This window comes from Vicia villosa, linkage group LG2 (genome assembly GCF_029867415.1).
Source record: "Vicia villosa cultivar HV-30 ecotype Madison, WI linkage group LG2, Vvil1.0, whole genome shotgun sequence".
In the NCBI taxonomy this organism is placed as follows: Eukaryota; Viridiplantae; Streptophyta; class Magnoliopsida; order Fabales; family Fabaceae; genus Vicia; species Vicia villosa.
Genome location: NC_081181.1, coordinates 113,059,873 through 113,072,397, shown reverse-complemented (window position 1 = coordinate 113,072,397; position 12,525 = coordinate 113,059,873). Strand labels below are relative to the sequence as shown.

General features: G+C 32.6%; 1 long non-coding RNA gene across 1 annotated transcript; it reads left to right on the top strand.

The window, feature by feature from the left end:
- Positions 1–374: 374 nt before the first annotated feature.
- Positions 375–4,962, top strand: LOC131646634 (uncharacterized). Its single transcript, XR_009297546.1, has 8 exons — positions 375–738; positions 2,265–2,472; positions 2,750–2,908; positions 3,084–3,229; positions 3,380–3,565; positions 4,226–4,299; positions 4,470–4,559; positions 4,815–4,962. It is a non-coding gene; the product is annotated as an uncharacterized LOC131646634 (long non-coding RNA).
- The last annotated feature ends 7,563 nt before the right edge of the window (positions 4,963–12,525 follow it).

The following is a 12,525-nucleotide window of genomic DNA, read 5'->3' as shown; positions in this document are numbered from 1 at the left end:
TCTTTATCCGCAAAAGTCCACAAAAAACAGGGAGATAGACACACTAGTATAAAAAGAACAATATAATTTAAAAATTTACACCCGATATTCTAAAAACGGGTGTAAATTAAAAACGTGATGACAATTTTGTAAATAAAGTTTCATTTTAAGGATTAACATGTGACAAATTACGCTCTATTTATTGAAAATTGGGTGTAAATTAAAAATATTATTATAATCAAATCTCAATTACGCCCATTAAATTTAAAATCGGGTGTAAATTTAAGTTACTTAAAAAAAATTATTTAATTTTATAACTCAACTCGTCACCGCAAATCAACATATCCTCAAGAGAGTTTCCAACATTTGTTTCATTGACGCACCTGCAAGAGAGTTTCCAACATACAACTTCACTTGCCTCACTATTCAGATTGCAGCAACGCAACACACAAAACCCATCATCCATCTGCAGCACATCGACACAACCTTGTCCTTCAAGCAGATTCAACAACATCCACGGTGCATCAACAACAGAAGCACAACCTACAGATCCTCCATCTTTAATATCAACTTTCAGCACTGATTTCCTCCAATTTTCAACGCAATCGCAAACACCGACGCGAGCTTCACCTCACAGACCACATCATCATCATCGGCGAAAACGAAAACTGACACACACAACTGCAATGATTCGAGAACACAGGTGAGCTCAACGCAGCAACGACATCGATCATCGTTATCTGATTCAATCATACCCAAGTAAGTTCTCACTATTTCTCTTAGATATTGAACTCCAAATTTTATGATTCTTTTTTCTTGTAATTTCTCAACAATTTGTTTATGCTAAATGTAAAATTAATGGGTAAATTTGAACTTTCGAATGTGAGAGATGGATGCATGGAAAGTGTTTGTAAAAATGTCTGTTCGAACCATCGGCTTTGGTTCTTCATTTTCTTTCTTTCTTTTACATGTTTCTTCTTCTATATTAACTTACTCTTCATTTTCCTATAATTTATTTTTAAAACCCCAAACTGTTTTTTAAAATCATAAATCTAATTGGTGCCCACTATGGATTTTGACTTTTCACTCAATTTTGATTTATTTTCTAGGTTTCAGGTGTTCCTTTCGATACTAGGATTCTTGGGCTCCTTATTTGAATTCCTACTCATTAGTAATTGTTTAGTTGATTTATTTTCAAATGTGTTATATTAACACTAACATTATCCTCTTCCCAAAAACTAAATTTTCTTTTTATGTTGTAAATCTCCAATTGAATGATTTACATAAGGTGTTTGGTGATATATTTGGTTAGATGAGTGGCAACAAGGACTACTACTTCCAATTGTGAACCACTGTTATGGGCACCTTACTGTCATGAGTCATAGCCAGCTCACAGTAACCACCTTATGAGTCATAACCAGCATTCTGCTAATGATTTTGGCGATGGTAGATTTCAATTATACCTATAAAGTATCTTTTTATTTTGATTAAACTGTAGTATAATTTTTATGAGTTGTTATTAGGATTTTCAAAATACACCACTGGGAGTAATGATATGTATCCCATTGAAATATACATTAAGAAGCTTTGGTTTTGGAGTTCAAACGTTAAGTGGGGTTATCTCATGCAAGATATATACAATCATTTATCAGTAGAATATCTTATGCTTATGTTTGTTTTTTAAAGGCATGGAGTATTTCTATAAGAAAAGAAACAAGAAATGCTTATGTTTTTGTTTTAGTATTATATAGTTTACACAATATTTTTCATTTGTTTTCTGTCATTAGTTTAGTTTTTGGTTGTTTAAGTTTTGTTAACTTTGAGCTTACTTTACTTGAGTCAAAATTGTAAACAGATAAGAACACATATGATCTTGTAGTTGTACTGTTAAAACCCTTTCAATACCATAAACACTTTCACCTAACAATGAATTCAATGCCATAAACCCTATCACCTAACAATGAACACTAACATTAGCATTTTAAAAATATTTTTTTTGTGTGTGTGTGAAATTAGTTTGGTTAATCTAATATAAACATAGACTTTTTAATTTGATTAAGTTTTGTTATTTTTTTAATGCATTCAGTATGTGGTGTCTTAGTTCTGAATCTTGTTGCAAATGTTTTCTCTATCATAAATGGTCTGTTGAACTTGTTTTCTTGTCATGTGAAAGTACTTGTATTTGGAATTACTAGTTTTAAATCACATACTTTAGTCATCATAATAAAATTTATTACACCACAATAAATTGTATCGACGCTTCTATCCTTTTTGGTTGTTTGCAGGTTATAATGTCATGTATAAAACCCTCCATAGTTATTTCTTCATTTGCAGTTTTGGCCATTTTCATGCTGTGCATCTCATCATATGTTGTCCTTACAAGTACAACTATCCCTTATCTGTTTGCGTTCATCAATGCTGCGATATCTTTTTTGGCTTTTATCTTCGGTTATAATGAGGACGGTTTCATGACCAACTATTATGTGAAAAGAGGTCTGTTTCACCTTTTCTTGTCCGTAGTATTCATGTTCTATGGCTACTATATGTAAGCCTTACCGGTTTTCCATTAGAAAGGTGCAGTGCATTATATAGATATTGGCATGTTATACTACTATAATTTAAGTTCATGCCTGCTATACAATCATAGTTTTACTGTTGCTAAGTTGTTTCACCAAATTTCTTTTCCAAGCAAGAAATTAATGTTACAGAGATGACTATTATCATAGTTTTACCATTTGTGATTCTCATTTGTCATCTGGTAATGTTACAGAGAAGACTATTATCAAGAAGGCAACCATGTGTACCCGAGACTCAAAGTTCTGGATGCATATAAAAGAGCATTGACTACGTGGGCTAGATGGATTGACAACAATGTTGATCCAAATCGAACACATGTTTTCTTCAGAGGATACTCAGTTACCCATTTCAGGTATGGGTCTTGCTCTTTTTTCTTCCTTTACATGCCTCTAATGTTAACCATTGTAACTTTGTAGCTCAAAATTTATATTGTTTAAAGGTTAAGAATTTTCGTGCATACTCATCGATCTTCAACAAATATTTTTATGTTTATTGATCCACGTGACTTTTTTTTTTGTCTTTGTTAGACATATACGGGGAGCATTTTAATTGCTGTTAATCCATTCACAAAGCTTCCTCATTTGTACAATAACCACATGATGGAGCAGTATAAGGGAGCTCCATTTGGTGAACTCAATCCACATGTATTCGTCGTTGCTGATCCATCGTACAGGTTGGCGTGTGTTTGGTTTTGGTGTTCCCGTTGACATTGTATTTAAGTTTTTTTGTTGTATTTACTATTTTTCATTTCATATTTCAAGTTTGTAAGTTTCTGTTGGTCATGATTTAGAGCACTGATGAATAAAGGATATCATTGATTCAGGGATGAAAATGGATGAGGTGTGATGATATCATTGCGGATGGTTCTGTTGCTCGTGTTACCGCGAAACTTGAATTGATGGAGCTTCATGTTCTTATAGGAAAACAACTGCTTTGGGATCATCTAATCATATGGATACACCTGTTCTTTTTTCGGGGATGCTAAACTCTGTTCCTGATCAAAATCCTGGTTGGTTAAACTACCTTATAACATGCATATACAACCTTTATAATCTCCTACTAACAATAATCCAATTACTTTAACATTCTTCCTTTCTCTCATGTGTGTCTATGTGCTCTAATGTTTTAGCAATTTAGGATTTAGTTATGTCCACATCATTGCGTTTTTATGATGTGATTAAACTGTACATCCATACCTCCCTGAATAGTAGATTATTAATGATGTGATTTTGATTGGTCTGGCAAAACATTCACTATAACCTGGCCAAGTATATTTTTGGTTTTCAAGCTCACTGTTAAAGATCTTATAAAGAATTTTTTTTAAAGGAGAGGGCCAAAATAACAATTAATATTATATGATATCAGCAACAATTATTAAATTTAGGCAGTTATGTGTAATGGCTGTAGGATAAGAGCAGAGACTGAATTGTATTCTGGTTATCCGATATTGGCATGAGTTTGGGGTTGGGGGAAATCTTTGTGTTTCGTTTCTGTTTGAGATCATTTCTATAGATAATATTCAACAAATAATCATTGTTATTAAGCGAATTATTTCAATTGGTACCGGTTTCTATCACTCACCTTTAGATGTGGCATGGTTTGTATGCTGGAAAATGTGTGTGTGTTAAGTGATGTTACTTAGCTCGCTGGATCTGCCAAACTTATTCAGATTTCTTTAACTGGAACAAGGTGAAGATACGCTATTGTGATGGTGCATCCTTTGCTGGTCACCCAGAAACTGAGGTTAGGGTTGGTTTACCTTTGCAACTTTGAAACTTTAGAAGTTTATTTATTATTTGGCATTGGTTGTTACAGGTTCTGTGTTTTGCATATTCAAATAAGAAATTCTTGTTATATTTGGGTTTATTTTGATTTGAGTTTTTTTTTTAAAAAACAATTATTGTATACAACAGAAAGGAAGTGGGTTGTTCTTCAGAGGGAAGATCATATGGGAAACAATTATGAATGAACTCTTATCAATTGGCATGTCGAAAGCGAAACAGGTTATACTTTTACCACAATCCAACATATCACTTAATTTCCTAATCATTTTATTACCACTAGTAATGCTAAATATAATGCTTATTAAAATTAATAAAGTAATATCTTGCTGTTAGTTCTCTACATAAATTTTATCACTTGCATTGTCAAATTTGAGGATTAAAACAATGAGCCAGTTTGGTGTGTATTCCATTTGTTATGTCCCTGTTAATCTTAGGTGATGCATATTAATAAGTTTTTTAAGTCATTAATCTTAGGTGAGAAGCAAAATCTACTAGATCAAATGCAAATGGTTGAAGAGGATAAGGAGATAGAAATGTTGCCAAAACAAAAGCCAAAGAAGAAGAAGAAGAAAAGTTATATATGAAGAAAGTGTTATGACTTAGTTAAAATATAATTTTTATGTGTATGATTTTATAGTACTTGAAATATTATGACGACACATGATTTTGTATACTTTTTGGTTAATATTAAAAATATTTTGACTTAGTTAAAATATGATTTTTATAAGTATGATTTTATAGTATTTGCAATTATGACCGAAAATAAAATATAACTAAATGGTGTTTATAAAATAGGGTGTAAATAGATATAATTGTTCATTCATAAATGGCGTATTTACACCAGATTTTTACTAAAATAGGGGGTAATTAAGAACATATTTACACCCGATTTTTATTAAAATAGGGTGTAATTAAAACATAATTAAGCCCAATTACACCCGATTTTTATTAAAATAGGGTGTAATTAAAACGTAATTAAGCCCAACTACACCCGATTTTTATTAAAACAGAGTGTAATTAAAACGTAATTAAGCCCATTTACACCTGATTTTAATTAAAACAGGGTGTAATTAAAACGTAATTACGTCCAATTACACCCGATTTTTATTAAAACAGGGTGTAATTAAAAACGTAATTACGCCCAATTACACCCGATTTTTATTAAAACAGGGTGTAATTAAAAACGTAATTATGCCCAATTACACCCGATTTTTGTTAAAAATAACGGGTGTAAATTTGTTAGACATTTCTCACCCTGTGGATATACACCCGATTTTTATTAAAAATAATGGGTGTAAATTTAATAAAAAACGGGTGTAAATTAACATTTTTGTACTAGTGACATATTAGAAAGCGCAGACCTAAAATATTGCCCTGTCCTATAAAAAATTGTGGGTAAAACGGGCATGTCCAACGGGCCGGAACCGTTTTATCATCCTTAAGTGTAATCTATATAAACACTAAAAGTAAAGGTAACTAAAACGACGTGTGACTTGATCTTCTTTGTCTGGGAATATTACTGTGTTTTATTTAGTTTTCTTTCACCATTCGCAAATCCAAGATAAACTACGTTTTTATTCACCAACATCACTCAACACCCCCTTCTAGCACTAAATCAATAATTGGTATATACTACTTGAACTGCTCCATCTTCGGAAGTTACATAAAAAATTGTGTTAAACGAAGAGGTTGTTACTGATGTGCAAGGCCGATTTTGGGTCCTTGTAATCTGGTCGGTTGCACAAGGCCTTCAAAAGTTAGGGATCTCAACTTTTAAGTTACTGGATTTATAAATATAATAATATAATAATTAAGTTTGTATAAATGTATCTTGAATAAATTTATCACTTATTGCAAAGTAGCCTAGCGGTTATCTACTACTTTTAATTGTTTCAAAGCATTTAGCATGAGATATTAACACCCGAAAAATAATAATTCCTGCTATTTTGATCAAACAGTAGAAAAATTGATGAATAGTAAAAATAAACTTTGAAATAGCGGGGGATTTTGACCCTCACAAAATAATTCCTGCTAAATTTGATGAAAAACTACTACAATCATTGTCAAAATCCAAAAAACGAAAAAGAAAAAAGAGAGCAGATTCTCATGTGAATAGGTCTCTCATTTGAGACAACGTCTTATATTTATGCCTCTAGAGTCAATATTTGTTTATAATATTTATTATAAATATAATATGTAAAAGTTATTTGTCTATTATAATTTTTAATACTACTTTTAATTTTATTTTAAATATTTTTTATATAAATTTTAATTATTATTTATAGATTATAATTAAACATTTAAAATTTTTATTTTTTAACTATTTATTTATTATTAAAAATTTAATAAAATATAATATATTATTACTTATGAGTTTATCTATTGGTGTTCTTCTTTTTATATGAAAATATCTTATTATATTTTATTTTATAATAATAAATTAAAAAGTGAACAAGAGTAGTATTATTTTTAATTAAGTTATTATACCTCACTATTACAGAAAATCCATTTCACAACGGTTGGAAAAGGGATACCATCACACGGATCATTGTTAAGTAGGGTGTGGTTGTAAGTTCGTTGTTTCTATCACGATCTATAAACTGTTATTGAAAGGCATGATGAGCGCCACTTATCACAACTGTTATACTTATAAACCGTTGTGATACTTACGCATAGGTACTGGGTTCGAAACTCATCAATACAAATTATGTAAATCATAAATGACATTTGATCACGGTTACACATAGGTACTGGGTTTGAAACCCATCAACACAATATATGTAGATTGCTTGTTTTCCATACACCTAACTAAAGAAATACAAGCTTTCAAATTGATGAAGAAGTCTATAATCTAAAAATTAAGTTATTCTAGAAAACCAACTTAAACAAACCATTGTTTTTTCTGATTGCATGCGTCTCATCGTGCATTTCATGCTCTTTTAGATATATATTGTGGTTTATTGGTCTAACTTCTTAGATACATCATTATCTTCGATTATAGTTAAATTGAAGTTAATGAAATTTAACTATAATCGAAGACAACAATGCATCTGAGGAGTCAGGTCATTATACCATAATCTATATGTAAAAGAACATTAAATGAACGATGAGACGCATGCAATTCGAAAACAATGATCGATATAAGTTGGTTTTCAAATACAATTTAATTTTTCAGATTATAGTATCTATGTCAATTTAAATTAATGTATTTTAAGTGAGGGTTAGTGAAACAAACAATCTACATAGAATATAATAAACTCAAACTTATTTATCAACAGAGTATGAAAAACATCTTGTTTATGAAGCTATGAAGAATAAGTACAAGGTGGATGAAGTTTCCATCATAGCTTCATGCTTCTTGTACTTTTTTCCATAGTTACACAAACAATATGTACCATAGCAAAAGTATGGTATTCATTAAGGTAGCGAAGACGAATCAGAAAAATTGAGAACAATTAATCAACCAAAACAACATGCAACAAACAAGATAATGGAGAACTATCTAATAATAAGATGTAAGAAGAAGAATACTTTAACGTATGAAGCACAAGATTCACGGCTAATGGCGAAGAAGAAGAGAAAAAATGGGTGCTAGGGTTTCACTGTGGAGGAAACGGCGTAATGCCCCAAATTTAATTAATTATTTAATTAAATTAATTAAGAATTTAACTATTGGAAATTGTCGAAGTTGGGATTTATCGGTATGATTCTAGGAGGCGTAATCGAATTAATATGTTGATTTGGAACTGTTAAGTTTAAAGTCGTATTATTTAGTCGGTTAGTCGAAGAATTAATATTAGAAATAATATTAGTTTATTGGGCTACTTATTTAATTAAATTGGATTTAGTTGTTGTGTGATAGATAGCAATTTGGAGGTGTTTATTAGTAGGCCCAATAAGACAATTAGAATAATAGTATTTTTATTTTAATAAATAAGAAAATAAGAGAAGGTGGGGCTAGGTTTTTGGGAGATGTATCAGAAAGAAGAAAAAGGGAAAGGAGGTACGAGATCTTTTCCGTGAAGATAAAAAAATTGAGGAATTATGCAAAGACCGGGGAAGCTCGGATTCGACCGGAATTTCAATCGGAGGAACAAATTTTAGAGCGGTCTCTAATCCAAGGTAAGGGTGGGGTTCTTGCTCTATAAATGAGGATATGATGAACCGCATGTGGGGTTTAGGGTAATAATGTTATCTTTGTGGTTCGATATAATTTTGATATTTGTGGTGTTTGATGTGTTGAAATTTCTGGAAAATCCCGTGTGAAATTGTGTTATGTTGATTAGTGATTAATTGTGCTCTATGTGATTTTTAGATGAATTGGAATTATTGATCGATGAATTTTCTGTGTTGTGTTGTTAATTATTCTGAGATGTGGTGTTATTAATTTCTGGAACCGGGACAATTCTGGTTTAATTGATGAAGAGGAACGGAGGATGATATAAAATAAGAAGAAGAAAAACTGATGGGACGGGGGCCATTGAAGAAGGGACGGACGTCCCATAAATTGTTCATAGTCCCAACGTTGGGACGGACGCCCCATAAGTGTGGGGGTGGGCATCCCATCTGAGTGACCCAAGGGGTGAGGGCCACAGACAACAAGGGCGGGTGCCCTACCAACAAGGGACGGGGTCACATGCTTAATTTTAACACTCCCTCTTGTTTTGTACCAACAACCTATATCAATATAATCCTAACTTATTTTTATATCAATTCTAATTACTCTAATGTGTATAACAATGTGAAGGTGAATTTATATAACTAGTAATTAGGATTAATTTAACTAGAGGAATTGGAATAAACCTGTGTGAATTAATGGAAAACCATAGCCGAAGCATATATGTGCAAGTAGCAGTAAGAGAGTAATGATAGTCAGCATAGAGTAATATGAAATTAACACAATAGCAGATATTAAACCAAAACAGCTTAGCAGTTAGTAGTGTAAATTAATATAACATGTATAAAATAGTAACAATGAAAATAGCAGAGTAATACTAATAGCAGGTTTTATAATATTTGTATAATAGTTATTAGTGTCACAGCACCACCTTGCTATGAGAAAATAAATAGTGAACAAAAAATATAGAACAGAGTAGAATAATATTAGGAGGGTTCCGGGTATGATCCGCTAATTGATATTTTGGTGACGTATTTGTAATGTTGTGATGCGATGAATTTTTATGAATTGTCGTGAAGTGCAGGAAATAAAGTGACGATATGATATCAATGATTATTGATACTTTCTGGTGATAAAGGTGTATGCCTCGCGATGATATTTTGTGATTTTGTTGTGAATGTTGCATTTCATTCGTGTGGCATGAATTGCATTTTTGGTGACGGCCTGAATTTGGCGAAACAGTGACGAAGGCTTATGCCTGTTGAAATGTATCTAATAATTGGCAATTGCCGATAGGGGCTGAAGCTCTGGGTACCACATGCATTTACATTTTGTTGAGTCTCATTCCATTTTGTGTGCTTATATACTTGTGTGAATTTGAATGTGAAATTAACCGCTTTGGTTGAAGTTGTAACATCCCGATTTTTATTAATATTTTTATTAATTATATTAGTAATTATATTATTTGGTGTTTTTAATAATTATTTGCTTAATTTAGTCATTTCTGATGTTTATTGAAATTTTCGCGTTTTGGGACGATTTAGTCGGTATTAGTTCGGGATAGCGGATCAATATATAATCAAAAATTTTAATATTTTTAGTATTAGATACATTTTCCATTCATTTTCACGGGACAAGAGGAGGCAGAGAAAGAAAGGGAAAAAAAAGAGAAAAGAGAAAGGGGAAGAACAAGGAAGAGGAGCTAGGGTTTTGAGGAGAAATTGAAGAGGTAAGGGGGAGAATCCTTATTATTATGGGTTTGTATGATTGGGTCAATGGATAGATTAACATGATTAGGTTATTGTGTAGAAATTAAAATTTTAATTTGAAACAATATTGAAATTTCTGTGTGAGAAAAATAAGAAAAAAAAAAGGGTAAATAAATCTAACCAATTTTTGTTTTAGACTATTTCAATATAGCTGCGTTTTGTGTTCTTGCTGTTTCAAAAATGGTGTCCTGTTAGTTTTTCCAAGTGCCTACTGGTAGTGATATTTTTTGACATGAATGTTCCTATTTCGTTTTTTTTTTCTTTTCAATCCATGTGCTTCATTTTCATGATGGGCATATAATAGACACCATATTTAATTATATTGGCATGTAGGTATACTACTTTGATTCTATGCTTGTTCTGTTACTTTTTTTGAAGCAAATAGAGTATATATTACCACAAAAACAGTTATTTACAGAGGGTGATCCAAAGATCCAACCTAGCAAAGCAAACTAATTACATCATCAAGTGAGCCACATGGTCTCTTAATTTCTTAGACAACCAGCACCTATAGACAATACTATCAATGATACTATTAACTATATTAGTATTAGGATCTTTGCCAAAAACAATATTGTTTCTTCTATACCATATACCGTATACCGTTTCAGAAAAAGCCATTCTCAGCAGGCTGGCCCTCCACCCTTTCTTATTGGACTCCTTTACAATCCATCTCAACTCATCCGGCCATGGGAGAGGACTATGATTGTTCTCAATCCACTGCAGAATTTGACACCAAACCTCACGGTTTTCCCTGCAATCAAAGAAGAGATGAGCAATAGACTCGTCAGCTGCCTTACAGATGCTACAAATGCTATCAGTAATCAAGTTGAACCGCCTAAGCCTATCCTTTGTTGCAAGTTTTTCATGACATAGCATCCAAGTGATAAACTTAGCCCTTGGTCTAGCCATGTTTCTATTGAAAATGTTCCTCCAGTCAACCACATTATCATGTTCAGTAAGGGCATCATACATAAGTTTCATATTGAACCTGTTGTGTGTCAGCATTCTATCCCACAGTTGCTGGTGTTTCTGTACCTCATCCCTTGTTTCCATAATTCTCTTAATAACCCAAGAACAGTTCACACTAAGTTTAGCTTCCATAACAGTGGTATTTTTCAGGTAGTACATATGGATCCACTTGACCCATAAGTTGTCAGTTTTCCTACAGAGATTCCATAGGCATTTGATCATGGCAATGTTGTTCCAAGTGTGGAGATCCAGAATTCCTTGTCCCCCCTGTGCTATAGGTCTACACAGTGTCTTCCAAGCCACAGGGCTTTTCCTGCCAGCATTAATATTACCATTCCAGACAAACATTCTACACATGCTATTGATTTTCTTGATAACAAAAATAGGGATAGGCAGGCACTGCATCCAGTACTGAGTTATTGACAAAATCACACTTTTGACAAGTAAGATTCTACCAGCATAACTAAGAAGCCTAGATGTCCAATGGGTGATCCTAGCCATAATTTTATCTATTAAAGGCATATAGTGATTGATATTTAATCTCTTACTAGTGATAGGAATACCAAGGTACCTCATTGGCAGCAACCCCTCAGTGAACCCAGTTGCCCCTATCAGCTGCTCCTTGCCTCTACTATCCATGCCTCCACAGAAAACCTTGCACTTTCTTGGATTAACTACCAGCCCAGTAGAATCAGAGAAGGTTTGAACAGTCTGTAAGAGCATATGAACTGAGCTAATATCTCCCCTGCAGAATAGAAGAATATCATCAGCAAAAGTAAGGTTGGTTAGACCAACCTTCTCACATTTAAAATGGAACTTGAAATTCTGGTCAGCCTGCATCTTCTTCAAAAGTCTGTCAAAGTACTCCATCATTATCACAAATAGCAAGGGGGAGATAGGGTCCCCTTGCCTCAGCCCTCTTCTTGCCTCCATACTATCACTTGTGTGCCCATTAATGTTGAACTCATATGAGACATTAGTAACAGCCACTTTGATCCAATGGATGAACATGTGAGGCATTCCAATTTCCTGCAAGACAGTGCCAAGTGCAGTCCAATCTACCATATCATATGCTTTTTGTAGGTCCAATTGAAGCATACACCTAGGAGGTCCACCTTTCCTAGTATACCCTTTCAGCAATTCATATAGTGTAGAGAAACTAATAAGTTCATTTACTGTAGCGCTACAAAATGGCATATGACTTTGGTTATTAGATCCTTGTATTTCTAGTTAATGTAGTGCATAAATTAATGTATATATATATATATATATATATATATATATATATATATATATATATTCCTCTCTCACATACTGTAGCATCACA